General features: G+C 39.6%; 1 protein-coding gene and 1 long non-coding RNA gene across 3 annotated transcripts in view; one reads left to right on the top strand and one right to left on the bottom strand.

Annotated features, from left to right (window-relative positions):
• The window catches only part of LOC143996520 (epidermal growth factor receptor-like), a 284,659-nt gene that overhangs the window by 85,560 nt on the left and 171,273 nt on the right, over positions 1-27,826 (bottom strand). The window lies entirely within an intron of this gene.
• LOC143996519 (uncharacterized) lies at positions 15,086-26,351 on the top strand. Of its 2 annotated transcripts, XR_013277566.1 has the most exons (4): positions 15,086-15,455; positions 16,516-16,759; positions 19,558-19,818; positions 23,006-26,351. It is a non-coding gene; the product is annotated as an uncharacterized LOC143996519 (long non-coding RNA). The 2 variants fall into 2 exon arrangements; XR_013277565.1 differs by lacking the exon at positions 15,086-15,455 and having other exon boundaries at positions 16,236-16,759.

The following is a 27,826-nucleotide window of genomic DNA, read 5'->3' as shown; positions in this document are numbered from 1 at the left end:
CTGGAGGAACCCTATAATTCCACGGAAACCCTGGATGAAAATGGCTGATATAGTGGATGAAGCACAGATTCGTGTCTCTAGGGAAGCAAGGGATACCAGGTTTAATTTATTTGTGTATGACTCAGATCTGCATGGAGTGATGAGCAGAGTAGGAGAGAAAGACATGGTAAAATTCTGAATTTTTTAACTCTTCTGCATTGCAGGGTTGGAGCTATATGGACCCCCAAAATAGTCTTTTCACACTGGGAGGGATATATACTTATGAAGTGAGGTTTTTTTTTTACAGGAGCAGTGTACATAGAAACATTGCTTCTTAGTTATCCTTTTTTAAATAGATATTATATTAGTTAACCTTATATACATGCCATAGTGATAGCAAGCAAGAGTTTTCATTGATAATTTTACTTTTTATAGCACATTTTCTCATATGCAAAATTACCACACAGAACCATTTACAAAAGGGTACTTGCCAAACCAGAAAGAAGGTATAAACGCTGTTTCATCCAAGGAACAGTAATAGGCACATTTATGCAAACTTGAATGTGTGTGTGTCCACATATTCTGTGGTTAGTACATGAACCTTACTATCTGTTATTACTTCTGCAATATATCACGTTTTAAGGAAACACAAGGCAGCAATGGAACTCTAAAAGTCCATCAATAATTGGCAGTCTTAGCTGGTTTTCAATATTTTGTTAAATGGTTGGAGGTACATTTATACAGCCAAAACTTTGTATATTTATCATAATTTGTGACTTTTTACCGTCATATTAATTTGCAGAAAAAATAAGCTGGACTGTTACTGTTCCAGCTCCAAGCATTATTTCTGTTTTATGTTCTCATCCCAAGACAGATAGCTTGCATGATAAATACTGTACGAAAATGTAAACCGGACGTGCAGATCTTTAAACAAATTAATTACAACGCAGTCTAACAGGGCATAGAATTTATTACTAATGAGCATTTTGCCTGTATTTCATAACAATCAATTCCACCGTTATTTGATTTAAAACTGAACAGCAAAATATAAAACAATGTTTTTACTGTAGCATTCAAGCAACTCTCTGATTAAATTATGTATACATCTTTGGCACTTAGGATTTCTAACATGTGCATAAATAAGATAATAAAGAATACAAAGTACAACTGTGTACATTAAAAATAAGAAAGTCATATTTTAACAATAGATGATATAGCCTGCAAAAATCCATTAAAATATACAGAAACAACATATGGCTTGAAGATGCTAATAAACCTAGGGGTGGGGCACATATATAGGGTTCCTCTAATTGCCCAACGGGTCAAACAGTATGTTATTTTTTTAATTTATTCAAAGCTAATTCTGGTTATTTGTGTGGTTTTAAACAGAATGGGGAGTTAAAACTAGCATAACTTATGTCTATGATGATCTATGATGATCCCATTGGGCAGACTTTACCTCACTTTCTACTCCTGCAAAACCCGTACAAGAAATTTGGTAGTGACTGTCACAGGGATATTAAGACACCAAAAGTAAGAAAAAACATTACCAGAATTTCTATCTCATCCGCACGCTGCAAAAAAAAAAGTGGTTTTGGCTGTGTTCTGTTTGGAAAGATTTCCCATCACTTCCTGTTCTAACAGGAAAAGAATGAAACTCTTTCCATTAGTAACACAGACAGCAGTAAAGGTCTGGCAGAAGCTCAAACCCATCTTCATGCTATCCAAAATTAAATACAATTTTTGGCTGACATTGACTTTAACAAGTACATTCATCACATAGCATCCACAAAGGTACTGCGGTGGGGACCACATCCAGCTAGAATCACTGTTTTCAGAGTCCAGCAGACATTACAGACCCATCTACCCTGGTATTCCAATCCCAGCAACTTTGCAATCAACAATATAAAAATGATCTAACTATGACACACACCTGAGTGAATGTTGATTAAAGGAAAAAGTTATTGGCTGAACAGGAAATATTTTATCAATAGAATATTGTTACCCTGGGATAGTAGCAGTGTCCTAACTATCTGTAGATAACAAGAGTGTATGGCCAGCTCTACCCATTCAAAATTAACTGTTTAACTTTTTCTAGGTAGGTATATTTATAAACTTTAAAAAGTATACTTTTTTCTAGGTAAGTATACATATATATATATATATATATATATATATATATATATATATATATATATATATATATAAACGTGCTACTTTCACCACATGTCACTAACAACCCATGCAAACCATACATACAAAAAAAAAAAAAAACAAGTTCAGAAATGAAGTTATGTGTAATAAAATGGAATGACACAGGGATAAAGGTATTGAACACATGCAGAAAGGGAGGTGGAAAAAGGCACGGAAAGCCAAGACACCAGCTGAAATGTATCAGTAATTAGAAAGCAATCCTGCCCCATGTCAGTGCAAATTAATATCAGCTGGTTTAGTCTCAATTAATGGCCTACAAAAAGGTGTCTCATTACCAAGGTGTCACACAAGAAACATCTCATGATGGGTAAAAGCAAAGAGCTATCTCATGATCTTCACAACCTTATTGTTGCAAAACATACTGATGGCATTGGCTACAGAAGGATTTCTGAAGTTCTGAATGTCCCTGTGAGCACTGTTGCGGCCATAATCCAGAAGTGGAAAGAACATCATTTGACCATAAACTGGCCACGCCCAGGTCCTCCTCGCAAGATTTCTGACAGAGGAGTAAAAAGAATTAGCAGAAGAGCTGTCCAAGAGCCAAGGCACACTTGTGGAGAGCTTTAGGGTTAGCACTCATTTCAGATTCTCAAAACACAAAGGCGTGGGACTTAAAGGAATAAATGAGGGTCTGCCAAAATCCATTGCTGGAGGAGATGCCTCTATAAGGTCATCATCTAGCTGTTACAATACGATTTCTAATAAAAGTAATCTTTACATTTCTCTTGTTTATTTGTCATTTAAATGAAAGAATTACTAAAAGCAGACAATAAACAATAGCCGATAATACCAAAAGATACGCAGAAACAAAAAAAGCTGAGCCGATTTCCCTTGTACGCGATTGGGTATTTAAAGGGAACACACCTCATTCACTAACATTCACTCCGTTTGGTTAACAGCCTGAACTCTGAAAAATCAACCCCAAAGAAAGTTTCATAACTGCTATAAAACTCACATGCAAGTGGAGAGAATGTTACATAACAGACATCCATGCACGGCAACAAGTCAAACAACTGATCTTAACATACTTTATTATAAATTGTAATCTTAATGGAAATACACTTTTTAGTAAGTGAGCCAAGTCAATCAGTTAATGCCAAGCACTGTGAATGGTATGCAAACAGTTTACTGATCAAATCAATACCTACAAAAGCTCCAACTGACTAGAGGGCACCGGGTGCAGTGCTTTCAATTATTCAGGTAGCCAGTTCTTCCCTCTACTAATCATTCAGAGTTGACAGAGAGCGATCTTTGATCCCTTGAGTGTTAAACAGAATGAAATAGTAACTGGATGAGAAGCATGACAAAAGTTAATGCATTATTAATCTAAAAGGCCTCTGTCTGCTCTGTGCTGGTGCTGTTTGCATGTACTTTGGGTTGCAGATCATTGTATAAGCTACAGAGCTTACACAACTTGTTGACAATTAGATATGTATATCAATATTCACTATATATATATATATAAACTTTTTTAGCTCTCTAACATATTGCACCAAGGATATATGTGTGATATGGCGGATGGGCCAATACAAATTTTATGCAACAATACAGATATTATAAGCCAGACCTTTTTGTAGTTGCCTAAAAGAAAACCTGTGCTTTGTCCTCTAAGAGCAAAGCAAAAGGTTTGTATTATTCTCATATCCCTATCTAGAATATACTTACTATTACTATGCTGCCCTGCTGCTAGGGCTAGGAGCCTAAGGAAATACCAGGTACTTCCAGAAATAGAGGATCACATGGCTCCTTTGGCTTTATGTGACCATTCTTCGTCAGTTAACGTTGTCACATGGGGAGTCCAACGTTCGGTGTAAGCTACAAAATTCAGTGATTTGTAGTTAAAGGGTTTGTTTAGGGCAGCACAGCGGTGTAGTGGTTAGCACTCTCACCTAGCAGTAAAAAGGGTTGCTGGTTTGAATCCGAACCATGATACTACCTGCCTGGAGTTTGCATGTTCTCCCTGTGCCTGCGTGGGTTTCCTCTGGGTACTCCGGTTTCCTCCCACACTCCAAAAGCATGCTGGTAGGTTAATTGGCTTCTGTCCAAAATTGACCCTAGTATATGAATGGGGGCCTTGGATTGTGGGCTCTTTGAGGGTAGGGACTGATGTGAGTATGCAATGTACAGGGATCGGGACAATTTTAGACATTCACTCAGGTTGGACTGGTGTCTTTATTCAACCTTACTAACTAACTATGTAACTATGTTAACCCATCCATATAAAACTATGTTGGCTCCTCTGTTAGACACTATGTCACTCGTTTTCAAAAACGAGCAGTGTAAATACCTAATTTCAGCTGCCGATGGATTGCTTCTGCAGGAGGGGCCGTGATCTCCCTCTGATGTCAGATGGGGAGATCACGTGGCCATTTGCCTCCTCCGCAAAAGCTGGGTATTGTAGCTGTAAAGCGGCCGTGAGTCACGTGACCGTCCTGGAGACAGCTTAAATTAGGAATTTACACTTTTACACTGCTCGTTTTTGAAAACTAGAGGGATTGAAAGAAATTTAGGAACATGCACCCTAATAGATCTGTGTTAGCGTGAACCTGTTGCTTTGCCCTAAATGCACCAAGTACAGTAATAAAGATCATCACACGATATTATGATGATCATAGATACAAATGGCGCACATACATGCAAACTAAGGTCAAATTAGTCTATTTAAATATTTAGTATTCATATACGTTATTAAGGTAAATCCAATTAGTTAAGTTTTTGGTTGTATATTTTCAGATATCTTTCAGCGCTCCTGATGGCTTGTATAATTGGGGTTTTACTATCCATACTGAATTTTATTTTAATGTATTTACTCCAAGGTTGACCACCCAGTACGCCAAGGCTGGCTTAACCACTTCCCGACCAGCGCACGACGATGTACGTCGACAGAATGGCACGGGCAGGCATATTGGCGTACATGTACGTCCAATATTCGTTGCCGCCGTGCCATCGGGAGCGCGCCGCGCTGGTCGGGACCCCCGTGAGTCCGGTCGCGGGACCCGCGGACTCGATCGCCGCGGGCATCCCCGCGATCGTCTCACGGAGCGGCCGAATGGAGGAAATGCTGTATAAACAAAATTTTTCCATTCTGCCTAGCAACTAGTGACGCTGATCTCTGCTCCATGTGATTGGAGCAGAGATCAGTGTACACTAAATGAAAGCCCAACCCCCCCACAGTTAGTAACACACCCCTAGGAACACTTAACCCCTACACTGCCACCCACTGGTTAACCCTTTCACTGCCAGTGTCATTTACACAGGAATCACTGCATTTATATAGCAGTGATTACTGTATAAATGACAATGGTCCCAAAAATGTGTCAAAAATGTCCGATGGGTCCCCCACAATGTCGCAGTCACAATAAAAATCGCAGATCGCCGCCATTACTAGTAAAAAAAAAAATAATAAAAAATTATTAATAAAAATGCTATAAAACTATCCCTATTTTGTAAACGCTATAACTTTTGCGCAAACCAATCAATAATCGCTTATTGCGATTTTTTTTACCAAAAATATGTAGAAGAATACGTATCGGCCTAAACTGAGGGAAAAAAATGTTTTTTTATATATTTTTGGGGGATATTTATTATTACAAAAAGTAAAAAATTATGCGTTTTTTTCAAAATTATCGCTCTATTTTTGTTTATAGCGCAAAAAATAAAAACCGCAGGGGTGATCAAATACCACCAAAAGAAAGCTCTATTTGTGGGAAAAAAAGGACGTTAATTTTGTTTGGGAGCCACGTCGCACGACCGCGCAATTGTCAGTTAAAGCGACGCAGTGCCGAATCGCAAAAAGTGGTCTGGTCTTTGACCAGCAAATTGGTCCGGTCTGAAAGTGGTTAAACAGAACCAGGGCAAGGAGATATGCTGTTGGGAAGAAGTCAGTAAGGGACTAATTAAAGTAGTTGTACACCCTTACATACACAGTACAAAGTAAAGGGATTAGCCTCAGTTGATTCACAGAGATTAAAAAAAATCCTCCTACATAAGTTGTACCTGCCTATCTGCAGCCCTCTCTTCTCCAGATAACATTTAAAGTATACAGATCAAAGGCTATTTCTCAGTAGCAGAAAGCAGGGGACGGGGATCTGCAATGTGAGAGCTGAGTGGGGGGAAGATACCCCTCTGTGCACAGCTTCGTAGAGAAACATAGGTTGTCAGTCACCTGCTGTGTACAAAAGGTGGTGGGGCTGTCATCAGGGATTCATTTGTGTTGGCTTAAAGGAGTTATAAAGGCACAAGTTTTTTTTTATCTTAATGCATTCTATGCATTAAGATAAAAAGCCTTTTGATCCACACTCCCCAGGAATCATATCATGCCTCTACTCTTACCTCTCCTCTAGCCTTAGCTCCCCTCTACTGTATGCTAATGCCTGGTCCTATGATCTTTCCCTAAATATCGATTCTGAGGAATGGGGCAGAGTCTGGTATAATACTAAGATCGCTACCCAGAACATAGTTGCGGCTGAGGCCAATTATAAAGTTTTAATGCGCTGGTACTTGGTGCCGGCTAGGATTTCTAGATTTGTGCCGGGCTACTCCCCAAATTGTTTCCGGGGGTGTGATGCAGCTGGCACACATCTCCATATTTGGTGGACATGTCCGGTGGTGGCAGAGTTTTGGAAACATATTTTTAACATTTTATCCAGACTCTTCCAACATTCTCTATCTCCAGACCCAACGATTGCCCTTTTGAGTCTCATACCTAGCAGGTTTACCCGACATCGGACGCGGCTCTTTTTACAGATTATCACGGCCGCCAAACAGACCATTGCAAAAGCATGGAAAACCACAACCCTTAGCATCACTGAAGTGAAAAACCGGGTTACCCAGGCCATGATTCATAGTAAAATTGAAGCAATTATTTTAGATAAACTTCCACTCAATAGTAAGGTTTGGCAACCATGGGTAGACCACTTTTTGCCCCCAAATTTTGACCCCCAGCTTTTAGTACTGTAACTCGTATAGTAATCTTTGATCCCTCACCATGACCCGTGGGGACCTCGGGCTGTCAGCTGTTCTTTGCCTGTCCTTTTCTGTCCTGCTTCTCCCCTGTGCTCTCTTGCATTTTTCCCATTCCTCTACTGTACTTACCTCTGTTCTCTTTTCTGTTCTTCTCTTTCTCTATGGCTGGTTGACCTTACCGGTCTTTTTGTGTTTTCTTTTATGATTGCACTGTGGCAGGGTATTTCTCTTTGGTAAGATTTCGGTTCCCCAGTCTTGGGGGTGATTAACCCTGCTTGGGGACCTCCTGCTAGTGGGATCCCCATTATGATTTACCCTGGATCCAATGTGACTATTTCTAACCTAAACGCTCTGTTGGGGTTCTAATAGATCCTTGGTGTTTATATTTGGTAATTATAACTCAATTGTTATTCTTGTACTGGAAGTGTTGCCTGCATCTTGATGTTATAGTACCTCTTTACTATGCGACCTTCTGTGCTTGTGTACTGTTATCCTCTGTTATTTTTGTTATGTCAATAAAAATATTTGAAAAGATAAAAAGCCTTCTGTGTGCAGCAGCCTCCCCAGCACCCCCTAATTACTTACCTGAGGTCCCTCTATGTACAGCGATGTCTACACATGTCTCGGCCATCCGAGATTCTCCTTTCTGATTGTCTGTCAATCAAAAACAGCTAGCCAATCATGGGAGAGAGGGGGGGTAGGTCATGCTCTGTGTCTGTATGGCTACACAGAGCTGTCACTCGGCTCAGGTGCCCCCATAGCAAGCTGCTTGCTGTGGCATCACTGAACAGGAGGGAGGGGCCAGGAGACCTGGGGTGGGACCCGAGCAGGGGAGGATCCGGCTGCCCTGTGCAAATCCACTGCACAGGGCAGGTAAGTATAACATGTTTGTTATTTTTATAGAAAAAAAAAACGAGACTTTTCAATCACTTTAACCTATTAGGAGTGATTCATGCCAATAGCAGGTGGGAAGAGGCAGCAGAGAGAAATAACATTAGATACTTTGGATTGAGGCAAGCACATACTATAGAGGTAAATGCTTTGTATTTTTCACGTCAGAGGTTTACAACCACTTTAACCAGATCCCCCCTCTAATTGAAATATCACTTCTAGTTGGACTTTAAGGTTCTATCTACAGATAACACATACGTACTAAATTGTCACCGTATACAAGCTGACACAACCAAGACAAATATTAATATGAGTATTAATGAGCACAAGAGTTACCCATACTGTGGAGAAGCACAATGTAGCACGCTATGTTCTAATTGTCCTGGAAATTGCCCTGCACAGATTTTCCCAGTCCAATACACAGACGTCTAATTGACTCTGAATAATCACATCTGCAGTGTCATGTAATAGGTGTACGACATCTGATATGTAGCACAGGGAGGGAAAGAAGAATGTTCAAGCTTATATTTCTGATGACATAAATGTAAAACATGTTATACCTGTCAATTCTGCTAGAAGAGCTTTCCGTTTTCATCATCATCAACTATTTAAAGAGATGAGATTTTAAAACACTGGAGAAGCTTTACTATCAGGGTCTGGAACTTGCGCTCCTTAGATAGGAAAACCCATATTTTATATTGCGATCCCACGCCATAATTTCTTGCCTTTTTTGGGTATATTGTATGTTGTCAGCTCGGCGAGTACAGTACAATATTAAGTAGGAGACAATAATGCTCGCTGTTGATTCTTGGCTGCTGCTCTCCATGCTGTGACGCAATACTTAAAAACTACATTGAGTACAGTGTTTATACTCTGTCACCCAGATATTGGGAAGCTCCCAGCTAATTACAACTAGAGTTGATTCACCGGATAATGACTTATTCTTCATTCCATAGTATAACACACATGTATTTGCATATAGCTTCATTTACTGAACTGGAGGAAGGGAAAGCATCTAAACAGAATCAAATTGAACTGTTTTTCGGGATGGAGAAAAAAGATTGAAGCCAAACCTGTGCTTTACCTTGCAGGAACAAAGCATTATACTAGCTTTTAATGCCCCCCCCCCCCCCCCCCCCTATTAGTACATATTCACATTTCCTTCATTCATTATAGCGCTGGTGCTTCAAGTCCATGCTAAATCCCAACTCCAGGGAAACCATGTTTTCCTCCTTGAGCAGCAAAGGGTTAGAACCTCTGTCTGTTGAGTCTTATTAAGAACTTTTTATTTCTGACAGATTTTAAATGATGAGCGTCCCCATAGAGTACATTTTTGTCCCATCCTGTTATACTACCTCCTCACCACCTGTTTTAACCCTGTAATTGCTGCTGAACAGTTCGTTATTATTATTATTATAATACAGGATTTATATAGCGCCAACAGTTTACACAGCACTGTACAATATAAAAAGGGAGACAGTACAGTCACAATACAATAAAATACAAGAGGGTTAGGAGGGCCCTGCTCATAAGAGCTTATAATCTAATATGGTGAGTCAAGTGGTACAAAAGTTTATAACTTTGGGGATGAACTGATGGAAGTGATGAAAGATTAGTTGGAGGAGTGATAGGCTTCCCTGAAGAGATTTTTTTCATGAATCGCCTAAAGACAGCCAGAATAGGAGATAGCTGGACAGATTATGGTAGAGAGTTCCAGGTGATTGGAGAGGCTCTGGAGAAATCCTGGAGGCGAGTGAGGGAGAAGGAGACAAGGGAGCTTGAAAGCAGGAGGTCTTGAGCGGAGTGGAGAGGATGGGTTGGGTGGTATTTGGAGACAAGTTTGGTGATGTAGCTCAGGGCGGAGTTCTGAACAGCTTTGTATGTTGTTGTTAGTATTTTAGAAGCCAGTGTAGGGATTGGTGGAGAAGGGTAGAATACACTGAGCAGTTGGTAAGGTACATGAGTCTGGCAGCAGCATTCTTTTAACCCGGGTTCACACCAGTGCGGTGCGAATTCCAGTTACATTTTCTCTGTGAAGAGAAAAAGCAGCTGTTCAGAGGTGCCGCTCCGTTATATCTGCGCATCAGCTGAGCAGGGAGAGGGGGGTGAGGAGGGGGAGGTGTAGTGAGAAGAAGGAAAGATTTCTTGTTCAGATCGCAATGCATCTGCGAATCAGATAGAGGATAATGTGCTTGTAATTCGCACCGCAATGCCCAGAAAACGCACACTTTTTAGTGCAATGCTCAGTGCAAATGCAACGCACATATGTGAACAAGACACATCCATTTGAATGTATTTTAAAATGTCCTGCGAATTGGATGCGGTGTAAGCTGCATCTAATTCGCATAGGTGTGAATGGGGGCTTAGTGTATGGAAGTGTTACTGACCACCACGTGTGAATGCGCCTGTCCGCTGCAATACTCAATTTTTTTTATGCTTTTATTGATGTAACAATAAACATTTTTTATTTAATTTAGCTTGTGTGTAAATACCGGTGCCATAAAAGTCCCATATACCCATTATTTACTGTATATCCTGACATTTTCTTTAGGATGTTGGCACTGTTACACTCCTGAGTCACGCCTCTGTTTCTCGATCAGATAGCATTTGGGAAAGGTTTAGTCCACTTCCTGTTTTATCTGACAACCATCAAATATACAGGAAGTTAGAGAATCCCCTAAAAGAAGCACGTGCAACAATAAAAACTTGATAGACTTCCACACAAAAAAAGGTTTTGGATGCAGCTGGAGTTTAAAGCTCAATTTAATTTTCCTTGTACATAATTGTTTCTGAGCGAACACAGCAGCACCCTATGCACTGAGTTAAAGTGTTACTAAAGCCAGGAACCCGCATTCACTATATCTGGTCCCCCACAGTACACAGAACATGGAAAATCAATTATTTTTGTAAATATAACTGCTAAATACCTTTTGTCATCAGCAGTATATAGCAATCTTATGACTTCTATCAGTGTCTGGTTAAAGCTGTTAGCCCTTGTACACATGGTCGGACATTCTGACAACCAAATCCGTTGGATTTTGTCCGAAACTGTTGCATACACATGGTCGGACAAAGTTGTCGGAAAATCCAATTGTACATAACGTGATGACGTTATTTCTTACGACGGGACTACGTTCAGGCTAGTAGCCAATAGCTTTGGTCTAGGAATTTGATCTGAGCGTGAGTGGCACTTTGTCCATCGGAGTAGGCTACACATGATCGGAGTATGTCCGTTTGGAGCATTTTGTCAGAAAATTTTACCGGCAAGTTGGAAAAGTTGGTCTGTCGGATATTCTGACGGAAACAGTCAGATGGAGACCACACACAGTCGGAATATCCGACAAAACGGTCCGATAGGACACATTCCGTCGGAATCACAGACTGTGTGTACAAGGGCTTAGAGGAGTTTTCATTCTACTCTGACTGTTCAATGAGGCTGCAGGACCCCTGACTTTCTCTCTAGACAGTGCTGATTGGTTTGTGTCAATCACATGCACCCTCTTAAGAAAAAAAACAACTCTCTAACAATACACAGCAAACTGAGCATGTGCAGAGTGACTCCAAAGGCTCTATCTTATTAGGAGATGGTTATGGGACAGTGAAAGAAGGGGAGGATTATATTAGACAGCATCAAACAGCCTTTTTACACAATGCAGAAGATTAACCCCTTAGGTTCCACAGTGAGTACAACAAGCATGTTTTACTGCATATACAGATTGATTTTACTGCTGTAGGTTTAGTAACACTTTAAATGAAATTATCATTTTTAAGTGACCATTCCTTGCTCTTTTAGTACAAAAACCCCATCATGTGATTGGTCTCTGCAATAAAAATACACACCATGGCAACTGGCCACGCAGAATATTAGGTGCGAGCAGATATTTTAGAACATAACAGAATAGAGTTTTTAGGATTTCTTTGAAGCTCATGTTCTTGTTTTCCTGAGCAGTAATGCGTGTATTGCACAGCTGCTAGGACTACACAGGAAGTTTACACATGGATATGTGTATACATAGAGTCTCACTACTTGACCTGGCATCAGTAAAGAAGCAGAATCACATCTGGGAATGACCTTTTTTTTCCAATCATGAATCGCCAGAAACACATCAAATTCAGAAATACTGTATATTGTAATCAGGTTTTGATTTTTTTTTGTATCTATTTTGGACAAATGGTGATTTATAAATTGTTTTTTTGTGACAGTCAAAAGAGGTCTCAAATCTTATTGGTCATGGCCTCATATAAAGTCCCAAACAATTGTTCTTTTTTTCAAGGTCTCAAATCTAGGTACTATGTGATGCACAGACCTAATAAAGATGAAAAAACACTTTAATGCCCCATACCTTCAGATTTACCAAAACCATGTAGTGTAAGGGCCTGCCTGATTGCATACACATTGAAACTCCTCAAGGTTTGACCTCATATTATAAGGTTTTGGTAAATCTGAAGGAAAAACTCAGCAGAAAATCTGATAGTGTGTATGGGGCTTTACTCTCCCTGAGTGTGCCAAATCCTCCTACGTTAGTGTGTCATGCGCTCCCCATCCCAGACACTGCAGCTCACAGTAGGAAAGTCAGAGGCAGTGCTGTCAATCCAGAAAGAAGGGCAGGACTATGAATGGCCAGATGGAAAAATGTCTACCAGTAATGCCTGAAATGTCCAAGTGTCAAAAACTGCCACATCCTAGTGAAGTAGGAAGAAAATGGCAAGGGACTTTATAGGCACCGATATGGACATATGGAGTATTATCAAAAAAGTTTATTCATACATATAATTACATTGATTTTAAAGATAAAAGAACATGCATACAAGGTACATACAAACAGAAAAAAATGTGTAAACAATTTGTTTTGGCCAGATTGAAAGCCTACAGGCTTTAAGAGAATACTTGAGCTATCTACAACTTGGACACTTTCTCCAGCAGCTCATAAAATCCTGACCTACGTAATACTTACCTAATATACTTTAACCCTCTTTGAGAACCTCTGTAGAGACCTAACCCACTCCCCGGGTCTAATATTGTTTATATATTCCTCCATAATCTCTTTAAAAAAACCTCCATTCCATCTTTAATGGGAAAAAGAGCTATGGAGACAGCTGGATCCAGAGGATTGGCAGATCATGACTATAGCACTTTCTGAGTGTTCCATAAATGTTTTTATATTAAAGAATGCCTATAAAATATTGTATAGGTGCTACAATACGCTGACTAGGCTGGCTCGTTTTTTTCTAATCTTACTCTCCTCTCTACTTCTGTGGATGTTCGCAGGAAGGTACTATGGCACAAATTTGGTGGTCTTGTCTTAAGGTATGCAGGTTATAGGTCAGAGTCTATACTCTTCTCCTCAAATTATTTGATGCCAACTTCAAAAGGGACCCCTATGAGGCTCTTCTGGTAAACCAATTAATGAATTGCTTTGTCCAGAGCATCATTTGGCTCTGCATCTTTTTACTACAACTCAAACAACAGTTGACCAGTTAACCATTGCGAAGGCGTGGAGAACTATTATACTTAGCTTTGAGGCGGTCAAAACCCGAATTAATGATATTATGGTGAATGAGAAATTGACAGCTATCCTTTCGGACACACATGGAAAATGTCTTTGTTTATGGCAACCATGGGTTGCATATATCCAACCTTCTAGGTTTAATAACATACTTATCTCTATCTAGTGCTTCTCTGGCATACACCCCGTGGACTCTTCTCCTCCTCTCCTTCACTTAATTTTTGGCTTTCTCTTTTTCTTTCTAATTTCTTTCCTTTGGTCTGTTTAATACTTTGCATTTATTTTATCTGCCTATCAGGCCATCAGGTGCTGTCCTGGCCAGGATGGTTACAATGTTAATGTTGCTAAAATTTTGCATTACATTTTCCTTTACTGTGAATTTAGTGACAACGTCAGTCTAAATCTAGCTACGTTCAGCTCTATGTTTGGACATTCTCATTTTCCTCTACCTTCCTGTATAATCTGGACCCCCAGAATACCTCAGATAGTGGTGTTTTAATGTTTGCTGATGTGAAATGTCATGCATGGAATTTGCAAAATTTTTTTATATACCGTATTTATCGGCGTATAACACGTGCCGGCGTATAATACGCACCCCAAGTTTGGGAGGGAATTTTAAGGAAACTTTTAGGAGGGAAATTTAAGGAAAAAAACTTACATTTAAATGCCCATCAATGCAGTCTTGTCAGTGTCATTTGCAGCCTTGTCATGCAGACTGTCCATCATTGCAGCCTTGTCATGCAGCCTGTCCATCATTGCAGCCTTGTCATGCAGCCTGTCCGTCATTGCAGCCTTGTCATTGCAGCCTGTCCGTCATTGCAGCCTTGTCATTGCAGCCTGTCCATCATTGCAGCCTTGTGCATCATTGTCCCCTCAGTGATGTCAGCTTTTATTTTTAAAAATGGCGCAGCCGAGATGTCCTGTGTATCTCAGCGTGGCCCGGTAGTTCTCAGCGGCTTTCGGCCACCTTCGGCCGTACTCGGTGGCTTTCGGCCGCTCTCGGCCCTTCTCTGTGGTTTTCGGCTGCCGAGAAGGGCCGAAAGCCGCGAGAAGGGCCGGAGGCGACTGAAACTCACCCAGAGCCCAGAAATCGCGGAGGATCTGCGATTTTTCGCCTGATTTTAAGGGGAAAAAGTGTGTGTTATACGCCAATAAATACAGTACTTTTTTATGTTTTATCTTTTGCTTTGTCTTTATTCATTATGCCATTTAACCATCTAAATGTTGAGCTCATTTGTTGGCCTGAATATTAATAAATCTCATGTAGAGTGCAGAGTTGAGAGACAAAAATGTTAATAGGCAGTAGATGTGATTCACTTCCTCACACGCACAGCATTCTCATACATCCCTGACTTTATGTTTTCTGTTGCATCACCACCACCTAATCAGACCTGGGCTAGCCCATTCAGTGGTGAAAGGTTCATATTACGTTGCACATTTATGGTAGGCGTGCTACATTTGCACAGTTAATTCCACCATGCAAACATTATAAAGCTATTATGAGATCTTCCAGACGTTCTATCAGTATGACGCTACCTCTGTTTCTGCCTCAGCACCCTCACATGCTCATTCCCTGTTGTCCTACAGCTGTGGTACCTGTCAGTCTCATGTTAACCATTAACCTTCATTAACATTCTCAGAACAGCAAATATTTACCAGAAAACATAACTGTGGAGATAGTAAATGTTGGCACATGGCAGAAATAGAGAGCTAGATTGTGCTTCATGAAAGCATTCTAAATTGCCTACATTTAAAGAAGTACAGCCAAATCCCATTTGGCTGTACTTCTCCTGTGGATCACAGGAGTGCAGTCCGTTCTCCCACAGCCATCTCAACGCTGCGATCCAGCCCTGGTTTACTCCCGGACATCAGCTCTACCATAATAGAAAGTGTAAAGAGGTGAGTGGCGCTGCCAAAATAATTTTTAACAGTGTAGTCTTGGCAATCCTCTTATAGCCTAGGTCAGGGATATGCAATTAGCGGACCTCCAGCTGTTGCAAAACTACAAGTCCCATCATGCCTCTGCTTCTGGGTGTCATGCTTGTGGCTGTCAGTGTCTGGCTATGCCTCATGGGACTTGTAGTTCTGCAACAGCTGGAGGCCCGCTAATTGCATATCCCTGGCCTATGCCATCTTTATATAGAGCAACAATTCTTTTTTTCGAGTTCTTTGCCCTGAGGTGCCATGTTGAAATTCCAGTGACCAGTATGAGAGAGTTAGAGCGATAACACCAAATTTAACACAACTACTCCCCTTCCACACCTGAGACCTTGTAACACTATCAAGTCCTATAACACCGGGGAGGGAAAATGGCTAATTGGGCCCAATTTGGACATTTTTACTTAGGGTTGTACTCACTTTTGTTGCCAGCAGTTTAGACATTAATGGCTGGGTGTTGAGTTATTTTGAGGGGACATCAAATTTACACTGTTATACAAGCTGTACACTCACTACTTTACATTGTAGCAAAGTGTAATTTCTTCAGTGTTGTCACATGAAAAGATATAATAAAATATTTTCAAAAATGTGAGGGGTGTACTCACTTTTGTGAGATACTGTATATATATATATATATATATATATATATATATATATATATATATATATATATATATATATATATATATATGAATTTTGTGTTGCCATTATACACTTTTAAATATCAATATTATTTTTTTGCTAGCACTATATACCTGTGTTTACTTATGAATTGATGTATTTGTTGGTATATAGGATCATTTGCACTATCTTGATAGTAATTTGCACTCATTTGATGCACTTTTATATCCATCAGTATTGATTTGACTGTACATGGTCCCTACACTGTTAAAAATTATTTTGGCAGCACCACTTACCTCTACACTTTATATTATACTAATACTTCACTCAGTGGAGTTTCCAGGGGATGCAGCAGCCACATTTTTACCTAAGCGCGGAATTATACTTATCTTATTTTTAGTTCTACAATCCCAGCCTGCTGACAGGGCTACCATCCCTGCGCTGCACCCAGCAAGCCGATTGCTATAGACTCCTGCTACTACTGCCACAGGACTGATCAGCTGAGGAAGTCACGTGACCAGTGACGCAACACATTGGGTGGAGCCTGTGAAGTCACTTCCCGTGTCTACAGTGTACGGAAGTGCGGTGAGGAGGTGACCCTCTCTGAAGCTTTCTTCATAACACGGATGTCATTAAATGGAAATGTAAGCAGTTATTATTAATAAATATTTTATATCTTTAGCAATATTGACTATGGAGTGTTTTTACACTTTCTGAGTGGTTGTGGACCGTGATCTTTGAGCAGGTGAATAGCCGAGCAGTCTGTGGTGACAACAAGTGTGGAGCCATAGCAGACATCCTGTGGATCTCTTACAGCTTTGTTTGAACTTATGGTCAGTCCCTGAGGTGAGTGGCCATTTCACTTGTTGGTGGCGGTGGATACAATTTTATCTCACTGGACAGTTTATCCCCTTTTTTGTTCATTTTTTGGACATTTAAGACCACCATTTATGTAATCACGATATTGGACTGATTTGTTTTTATCACGTGTTTTTTTTTTTTGTTGTGCTTTGCTAATGTTTTTTATCAATGCTTTATGATTTATTGTACATATCACCATAAACTGTTATATTTGTTAGTACGCCGTTCTTTTATTAATTAGTGACTATAATACATAGAACAAGTGCACTATTATACACCTTTATATTTACCTTGATTAGTGTTGGAGTTCACTGTTCACAGCTATTCTTTATTTATATTCTAAGACCTTTTTATTTGATTAGAGATATTTAATGACATCATATATACATTTTATACACTTTAATATGCACATTTTTATTATTTAAATGTACATAGCAGTGCATAAGTTTACTTTAAACAGTTATAGCACGCTGTTTTTTCCTTTAGGGATAAAGGTTTTACATTAAAAAATAAAAGCTGTCCATTGTAAGCACCTCTGTCTGTGGTAAATGTTTGTCACATCCCTCTAACTGCTACATTTAAAGGACAGCTTGTTCTATTGAAAACAGACTTACTAAAACAATGTGAGTGTAGACATATGTGTATTTTATAAATCATAGTCTCTATTAATTTAATGTACTTTTTCCATCTTAAGTATTTGGTTGAGCCTGCCAGTCACCTTTATTCCTTCTAGACCAGGGGTCTCTAAACTGTCTCCCAGGGGCCAGATGCAGCCCTCTGCTTGCCTTTATCTGGCCCTTGGGGCACTATTCATTCCACTGATATGAGACACTATACTGCCCTCTGACACCAAACATGGGGCATAATTCATGCCACTGGCACCAACAATGGGGCACTATTCCTTCCCTTGATATTAAAGATGGGGTGCACTTCTTTACTCTCATTGACGCCTGGAAAATTTTCTATTCAGGCTGTCCACAGTCTGGCCCCCCTAAATCCTGAAGGACAGTAAACTGGCTCTTTTCTTTGAAGTTTGAAGACCCCTGTCCTAGACTGACCACACAAAGCATAAAAGCTGATCTGTTCTTGCATAGTCACTTTTCATCCTTTGGCTGGCCATTCAGAGGTACAGAACACTGTGCAGACAGACAGCAGGTCTGTATTGAGTAGTCTGTTCAGCCACTGCAACCCTTCATAAATCATAGTCTGTCTCTAGCACACACCACCTCCCAATCAAAAACGGCCTCCTGAACATGCCCCTTGCTCAAGTACAGCCTTCATCTTGCCTCAGGATGAACAGGCTATGGAATACAGGCACAATGTGTGTCTACATTGTGTCTTGTAATACCACTCCCCACTATCAGTCAAGTAGGTGGGAGCTCTAAAACGTGTAGCGCGGGCCCATACTTGACATCATCTTGAGATCTTTATAGACGCCCACTCCTACTTGCGGCTGTAGATGCTGTCAGTCCGCCCGCTCTTCTGGGCTCCCCATCAATATTGCTACACACTTTGTTGCTGCCTGATCGGCTTTGCTCATACACACTTATTCTGTGTGATGATTCATACTTGGCCACTGCATGATTGGCTCTGCTACTATGAACCTATGCTATGTGATGATCCATCCCTGGTTGGACCAAGTGATTTTTACATGCAAGTGTGCTACGTTTTAATAAATGATGCTTTGATTCTACTAACTCCGGCACCCCTACTTGTAGACTTTCCACTGTACAGGACCGCTTGGCACTAAACAGCAGCACAATGCATCGCTCTGCTGTACAGTGTTATGAATGAAGTGTACCTTTGTACGCTTCAAATAAAGTTTGTACAAAAGCAAAAGGAAGAAGAAACACACAAAAAAAACAAAAAAACACACTGCCCCCTACCGCACTTTGGAATGGACAGTTGTTAGAATGGTAAAGTGGTAAAGCCCTCTGGCAGCTGTCTGTTCCAATGCAGTCCACCTAACACCACCCAGTCCACTGATTTACAATGCTGTTGTCCAATTGTGGCTATGTTGCTCCTCCACAGATACAGTGGAGGAGTAAGTGTAGCCACCTTAAGACTGAAGGTGTTACTGGCCAATCAGCTTAAAATAAAAGAATCAAAGCTCTAAATAACAGAAAACAAATGCAACCACAACCTTCAAAGCTTGATAAGCAATAACAATATATTCAATTTTTGTTTTTGGGTTTAGTTTCACTTTAACTGCATTAGAGAAAAGTAACATGCCCAGGCTGGCTATTCTGTGTGGCGGTGCTGTTTAAATCTTAGGGATAAATGGACAGAAATACAAATCCCTGCCAAGTAAAAGATAAAATATTTGTATTTCTTCTGCTTGCCCGGAGTTCAAGTTTAATGTATCACCAGCATAAATCTGGCCATAGGCCATGGATTCTAATTCTTACTGTGATCTCACCAGTCAATTAATACTATATGCACAAGTAGCACAGACAAAAAAAAGCAACATGTACATATATCCTAACATACATATTTGGCACATCCTTTCATAATACTGAGCAATAGCATGCCAGCATCGTTGATGAATGTACCTAAATCCTATGTTAAATCTGCTCCATAGTTCACCGTTTTCAAGTTTCAGTCACCACAACATTGGCAACAAGCAGCAAAATTGTGCTGAGTAAGATGTGGTCTTCACTGCCTGAAAAAACGATGACTACCGTGAAATATAGCCATTGGCATTATGTCTGCTGGAAGCCAGAACCACAATATTTCTAGAGGAAGACGTAAAAAGTGAAAGCTGAACCCTAGGCAGATGGAACAGTCACAAATGAATGCAGCTCCGTGATCAATAATTCATCATTAAATTAAAGCAAGCAGTGTAAGTACCTTACGTGACCTGCAGTCCCTGTAGAGAAAGCAAGTACAAGGAGCCAATTGACTTATGTGCTGACAAGGAGCATGCTGAAAGTAGGAGAAAGCAGAGTGACAGAGAAATGAGCTCATCACTGTGTTGCTTTTATTGTCCATTCTCAGGCTGGGATGGCTCCAGGATGATCTGTTGCCTATTATCAGTTTGTGTAGCAAAAAATAAAAAACTTGGTGATTAAATACCAACAAAAGAAAGCTCTATTTGTGCAAAAAAAATTATATATATATATTTTTTTTATATGGGTGCAGTGTGGCATGACCACGCAATTGTCATTCAAAGTGTGATGGTGCTGAAAGTTGAAAATTGGCCTGGGCAGGAAGGGCTAAAAGTGCCCAATAGGCAAGTGGTTAATTACCCAAACATGCGCAAGGGAAGTTAAGTTAAAAAAAAAAATTAAACCACCAAAAGATGCTTGTGCATGATTGTACGATTACTGGAAACAGAAGTTCATATTATTCATGCTTAGGACCATTCTCTGATTGTTTAATAAATCGATCCCACTGTGTTTGCTAAGCCTATATTGAGGAAACTACTTGATGAATATGACTTTTCAAAATGGAAAGGCTCTTGGCTCCAAACCTTATATATCCGTTTTTACATACAGTTATGCCCCCTACACACGTGCGGATTTTCCGTCGGAAAAAACTTGGATGGTTTTTCCGACGGAATTCCGCTCAAGCTTGGCTTGCATACACGCGGTCACGCAAAAGTTCTCTGAACTTTCGACCGTCAAGAACGCGGTGACGTACAACACTATGACGAGCTGAGAAAATTAAGTTCAATGCTTCCGAGCATGCGTCAAATTGTTTCTGAGCATGCGTAGAAATTTTGCACGTCGGAACTTGTACAGACGATTGAAATTTACGACTGAAACTTTCTCCAACTTAAAAATAGAGAACCTGCTCTCAATCTTTTCCTGGTGAGAATTTGGCCAGCAAAAGTCCGATGGAGCATACACACGTTTGGAATTTCTGACCAAAAGCTCAAATCCGACTTTTGCTGACAGAATTTCTGATCGTGTGTATGGGGCTTAAGTTGTTGTATCAATGGCTGTTTTATTTAATGTGGGACAATCTAACAGAAACATCTACTGGCCTTGCATTTGCTTGGTTTATTAGCATTGTGCAGTAGGAGTGTGACTGTCTTCTTCATCATTGTCAAGCAAGGAGAACTAGTCTCTACACAAATCTAAATTTCCCGTGGCTTATTTCAGTCTTTGTTTTTGAACTTGACCAAAAAAAAAAAAAAAACGAAAAAAGATATAGAAGCCTTATTTAGGTTGCTTTACTTGTGAATTATAACTTCCTCAATTCTGCGGAATATCTGGTTGTGTGAAACTACCGTTGACAGTCTCACAAACTTGTTTTCCCAGCTTGGTACAACATAGTTTTACTGAAATCGTCTTCAAACCACCCACTTTTTTTTTTTTTTTGGCCTGACATTAAAATTACTATGTAGAACGAGCAGTAATAAAGCCCTGACTGTCGCTCTACCTACGTGTTCTTCTAGGCATTTTATTCTTGGGGAAGCAGTAAAAAAAAAAAAAATTCCCACAGCTTTGTAAGGAATAAAGCACAGGGGATGATGTGTAGGTGTAGTTTCAGTGTGAACATTTACTTATCTTTGTCTGATGACTTCCTTATATTACTGTGGAGGACTGCAGATTGTTTTACTAAAGAGACATGCAATGTCTTTCTAACATATTTGCTATATTCTCAGGTATACTATTATTAGTTGAAAGCATGCAATTCCACCTGCCAAGCAATAGCATGTGTGTCAAGTTAATATTTCAAAGTCACTAGAATGATGCCCTGCTGTTTACTATGGGAATCAGGAAGACCAAACAGCGTTGCTGAATAAAATAAGCTGGGACCTGTATTATTGTAAATGTAATGAGCCAGATAAACTGTCGTAAATGCCCCAATGGAAACCTGCTTTACTGGATTAACCAAATAACAGCTCATATTAAAGGCTTTAGAACAGGGGTCTCAAACTGTCGGCCCTTCAGCTGTTGTGAAACTACAAGTCCCATCATGTCTCTGCCTTTGAGAGTCATGCTTTGTAACTGTCAGCCTCATGGGACTTGTACTTCCACAACAGCTGGAGAGGGCTGCTAGTTTGAGACCCCTGCTACAGAATAAAAGATGTGATTAGTACAGCAACTGTAAAATAAAATAAAAAAATCATAACATTACATTTTTTCATGCAAATTCTGGAAATCTGCTCCAACGGTACATAAAATTCAATATTTGATGCATTGGAGATGCAAAAGAATAATGAAGATAGGCAGTTATACCTTCTACTGTGTTCTCAATAAATTATACAGTATGTGCTTCAACATAATTACTTATTAGACAGGCAATGTGCCAAAATAAGATGTCACGTGTGACGATATGCAACACCAGTGTGTTTCAGGGGTGAAACTCCCCCCTTCATCAGGGCTGAGATTGGGTTGCTGAGGTTCGGTGTATGAACCATATCAAAATATCACCATCACACAAACCATTGAACCCTGTATACTATCAGTTTAGGATATTCTTTTGGAAAGACCAGTAACACCATCACACAAACATTGAGCCCTGTATATTCCCAATTTAGAATATTCTTTTGGAAAGACCAGTACCACCATCACACAGACATTAAGCTCTGTATATTACCAGTTTAGGTTATTCTTTTGGAAAGACCAGTAACACCATCACACAGACATTGAGCCCTGTACACTCCCAGTTTAGGATTTTTTTTAGCAAAGACCAATAACACCATCACACAGACATTGAGCCCTGTGCACTCTCAGTTTAAGATATCCTTTTGGAAAGACCACTAACACCATTACACAGATATTAAGCGCTATATACTCTCAATTTAGGATATTCGTTTGAAAAGACCACTAACACCATCACACAGATATTGATCTATATACTCAAAATTTAAGTTATTTTTAGAGAGATTTTTATAGGTTCCATATCAGGACCCTCAGCAACGAAAATCTCAGCGCTGATTAATTAGGGTTTTTCAGCCCCGAAAACGAGGTCCATGGTCATGAATAAAAGTTTAATGACATTTGAACTGATGAAATGAACAATGAACTGATAATATGGTGTTTTGTTTCTTCTGTTCTCATCCAATCACTATTTAGCCCCATTTGATGTGTTAAGTATCAGAACCATAAATGAATAAGAAAAATCACTGCCTTCCAGACAGAAAAGCCTGAGAACCACAAGAAGACCACAGGACTGGTGAACTAGCAGAAGGAGGTGAAGAGTTAAAGTTAGACAGCGAAATCACTTTGCCTTCTGCACCCACTTCCAATGAGTAATGGATCAGGTGACCTGAATACCTACCTCACTACCTCTATAAATGTCCAGTGGAAGGATCTAAGTAGAGTTCCCAAGAATAGAAATAGATTCCCCTTGTGAGGACCATCATTGTTAAAAAGACAGAGAAACAAATGCAAGAAGACTCAGCTCTGGGCTTTTTAGCTCACTAGCAACTAGCAGAAATATCAGTTTTAGGTGGATTCACTCCTTAAATATTTTTGCATATGCTTGGACAAATGTTTTATATCTAACTCTTGGCCTTGGTTAATCACAAGAAGTGAGCAGTAATGGGATCACTGGTTGAAATGCAGCCAAAAAGTTGAAACTTTCCTTTCTCCAACTGTTTTCACTTGTCTCTAACTGCACAGCGACTTTGGTTTTCTACCCATACATTGCACCTCTGGATGCTTGTATTAAATTACATATATAACTGATTTTACAAAAGAAAGTGTGTGAAGAATTGAAAAGCAGAATTTTGTTTAATGGCAGAAGAGTTTGATTTTCTTTTCTTTGTTTATTAGTTATGGCAGGGTTAAGTGAAGGGCATAGGCGTCTGAGCACCTGAAAAAACACAAATTCCCTCTCTGTTCCCTATAGGAGAAATGTGACTTGCAGACTCAGACACAAAGATAATAAAATATATTCTGCCAAATAACGAGGTTTCAGACAGGGGGTTGCAAGTTGAACTTAGGCTACACTGAGACGAAATTAAGTTATTGCTGAACTGGGCCTCCCATGATGGACATTCAGCTGTTTTCTCTTTATCTATATCAGCCTTTCTCAACCTTTTCAACACAGAGGAACCCTTGAAATAGTTCTCCGGTCTCGGGAAACCCCTGCTAAAGATTTGAAGTCTACAACTCGTGATACATTAGTGTGATGGTCAGTGGGAAGAATGGTCCTTACACTTGTGTTCATTGGAAGCATAACCTACTTACAGATAGCTAAAAAGATCAATGGTGTGAGTGGGAACTTATCTGAGAGGCAGAAATTGCCCAATGCTGAAGGAACCCCTAGCAACCTTTGGAGGAACCCTAGGGTTCCACGGAACCCTGGTTGAGTATCACTGATCTATATAATAGCATCCTGCATACAACAATATAGTAACATACTGTATATTGCAAACAAGGATGAAGTGTGAGGTTATAGTGCAAAAAAAGTCTAATCTTAAAAATGTTTCCTCCACACTCCTTCTACCTATCCAGAAAAAAAAGATCTGTGTATTTATTTTTAATCTGCTCCAGTCCTGCTCCCCTGTATAAGGGGGTACTTGACAATGACTGTGAATTCTGGGAGCTAACACAATTAGTTGCATATAGGCTCCAATGGCCAAGCCATTGTTGGTGCTCCCTCCTCTCCCCTGCAGCAGCAGCAGCTCCCTGACACAGTTATCATCCTGTAACAGAAAGTGGCAAGCAAAAACTTTTATGGCAGAATAACCAGATATGCTGGAGATTTGAACATAGTAAAAGTGACTTTTGGAATTATATTAACATGTTAAAGCTTATATGAGATTTTTCTCTCCTTCATTTACATACAAAGACACTAGAGAAGTGGTGGATGTGATGATATTGGTTAGCACTGCTCCCATGCATTGTCTGAAAAAAACATTTCCATTGATTTTAAGACATCTTTAATAGTTCTATTCTGTACTTGCAATTGCTTTTGCAACTTTCACATGCACCAGTGAATGGTAAAAACATATATGTTCAATTCTAGTTGCTCTTTAACTAGTGTAATGCAATTTGTTTTTCAACTTTACGACAGTCAAAGCTGTCATAAACACAATCCCACATTCTTATGAAGACTGGGTAGGTTAGGAGGAAGACAGTAAACGTTAACCTATTAAATGGTGGGGTGGTAAAATAAGATTATTTTTGAATTAGGATTTAGGAAGGCTTAGTATTGGTCACAAAACTGCACTTTTGTGCATGACATAAAAACACAACATTCCTCTTTCTTCTAGCAGACTTCCTATAGCTGGGAGGTAGGTGTGTACGTTTTGCACTAGATGGATACAATTAAGAATTGTGCAAGCTTGACTTTGTACTAGGTATAATTTGAAAACTATGTTGTACAGAAAAGCACACTGAGCCTATTTCACGATGTAATAAACGACCCTACTGGGGCTTATTTAAAACCACAGTGAAAACAGTAGTGCGTTTATCTGATAAACATTTGGCAGTCAGCTTTCAGCAGTATTAGTGCATTAAGGTTTTATGGATGTTTTTTCTATATGGTTGTACTCAATTGATCCTTGACATTTTCCAATAAGCCTTATTATATAATAGCCTTATTTAATAAAACAAATTAAATAGGGTCTGATTTACACCTGTGTTGCTCTTTGAAGATCAATCCTCCGGAGTTCGCTTTTCACAGGTGCAGCTAACAGGCATTTAGGAGGCAATGATTTTGCCTCCTGAATGTCTGTTTTTTTTTTCTTTTTGACAGCCATATGGGCTTTTTCAAACACAATATTGCACCTCAAAAGCAAACCTAGGCATTAATTTGCAGCTTCATTCATTTGAATTTGTTGTGTTAGGCAGAAGTACTGCCCGAGGAATGTGACATTGGATTTGCTGTGCTGCAAGCCTTTGCAGCTTAACGGAGGAAGGAGGTTGGTAAAAACATAGCTTACCCCCTATGGGATTTTGCTTTTCACAACTTAAGACCACAGATTTATTTCTGTGGGTTACTGTACTGTCTGCATTTCCTCCCACAGTGTCCTCTTCACTCTTCTGAAGACATCCTGCTCTCTAGCTCCCTCTTCATCTCCTTCCATGCTTGCCTCCAGAACTTCTGTGGAGCCCATAACATCCTCTGAACACTATACCTCAACCTGTATGTCTATCTCCTCCTATCTCTGTCCGCCTTTAGGATATTCCTAAAAAAGCCTATCACTTCAGGGAAGCCTATAGAAGATTCCTAAAAATGTATTACTTCAGGTAAGCCAATCCCACCTCCAACTATTACCCTTGGTATCACTTGTCTCCCCTTTTTAGAATGCAAGCTCTCCTAGCGCCCTCCTAACTTTCTTGTCTTCAATTGTATTGTAACTGTACTGTCTCTCTTCATATTGTAAAGTGCTGCTCAAAATGTTGACACTATATAAATACTGTACAGGCATACCCCACTTTTAAGTACACAATGGGGTTTATTTACTAAAGCTGGAAAGTGCAAAATCAGGCTCACTTCTGCATAGAAACCAATGAGCTTCTAACCCCAGCTTGTTCAATTAAGCTTTGGTAATAAAACCTGGAAGCTCATTGGTTTCTATGAAGAAGTGAGCCTGATTTTGCACTTTCCAGCTTTAGTAAATAAACCCCATTGTGTACTTAAAAGTGGGGTATGCCTGCATAGGAATAATAACTTTGAAAAAATGTTATTGATAAAAGCCATCATATAAAGTTATCAGTTCACAAAATGTATGGCAAGATCAACAGGTATATTTTTGAACTTTTCAAGCAGATGTAACAAACCCTTTCAATGGTATAATATACTTCACCTCCTACTACTGCCAATCTAACAACAGCTATGAAGGAGATGGCCAATTCATAGCTGAAGCATGTCTTGGCTATGTGCACTTTCCCAAGACAAGCAATGGCAAGAGGAATACAGAAGGAGGAGGGACATGTCAACCTCTGCATTCCTCTTGCCATTGCTTGTCTCGGGAAAGTGCTCATAGCCGAGACAAGATGCAGCTTTGATCTCTGTCTCCTATATAACTGTTGTTGGATCTGATGTGGCAATAAAGGAGGGGGCAGGTCAAACCACATAACTATGATTAGAAAGCACTTAGAAACATGGGATAATGTACTGCATGTACTTTGTCCCATGGAGGACAGAAAATAAAAAAATATATATAATAGTAGATCTCTAAGTATAGTAATGTACAAACACAGATCTACTCAAGGTAATCCACATGAAGCTCATGGTTGATAGGTTACCGACAATTATACTATAAGGCTCTGCTTTTTCCATCAAGGTATTAAATAACACTCGAGGTCTGGCATATTTGGGCTAATTTGCACACCCAAATATATAAGGACTGCTTCTTTAAACACTGGATATTCTGCACTGCAATTCTATTCCCTCTAGTGTAACTCAAACTTCATACTAAACACGTAATAAGAAAGAGGAATGAGAAAACAACATTTATATTGCTAAGTTTTCTGGCTCTACAATAATAAGATGCGACCCGAGGGCTTTCTATGCTGTGTGCAGAGGGGGAGTATTTCCTGTGTAGTTCCTTTTCTCTCTCTCTCTCTCTCTCTACTTCTACCTTCAGGATAAAGTTTTTACCTTCCACCTTGGAGTTAGCAATACATCTGTTTTATTGCAGTCTAGAAGCAAATCTCACATAACTCGTATTACTGTAGTAAAATTGCCACTTTATATACATCTTGTTTTCTCATTTACTCTTGCTGATTTCTTTTGGCTTTCAAACCAGACATGTATACACATACGATACCTTGATAACTTTGAGGTTACTAAGTAGGTGAGTAAAAAAGTGAGTTACTGAACACTGGCCAGAGATAAACCAGTATCTATAATGCTCAATATAAATTCTGAAAGAAAAAGGTTTGGCTGCGGTAAAAATGATCTCCATTATTAAAATCTCTTTTATTATTTCTGGATTC

This window comes from Lithobates pipiens, unplaced genomic scaffold (genome assembly GCF_037356315.1).
Source record: "Lithobates pipiens isolate NorthernLeopardFrog02 unplaced genomic scaffold, aLitPip1_a1.2 Scaffold_19, whole genome shotgun sequence".
NCBI classification, from domain to species: domain Eukaryota; kingdom Metazoa; phylum Chordata; class Amphibia; order Anura; family Ranidae; genus Lithobates; species Lithobates pipiens.
The sequence above is the reverse complement of the archived record's forward strand: the minus strand, read 5'-3'. Positions and strand labels throughout refer to the sequence as shown.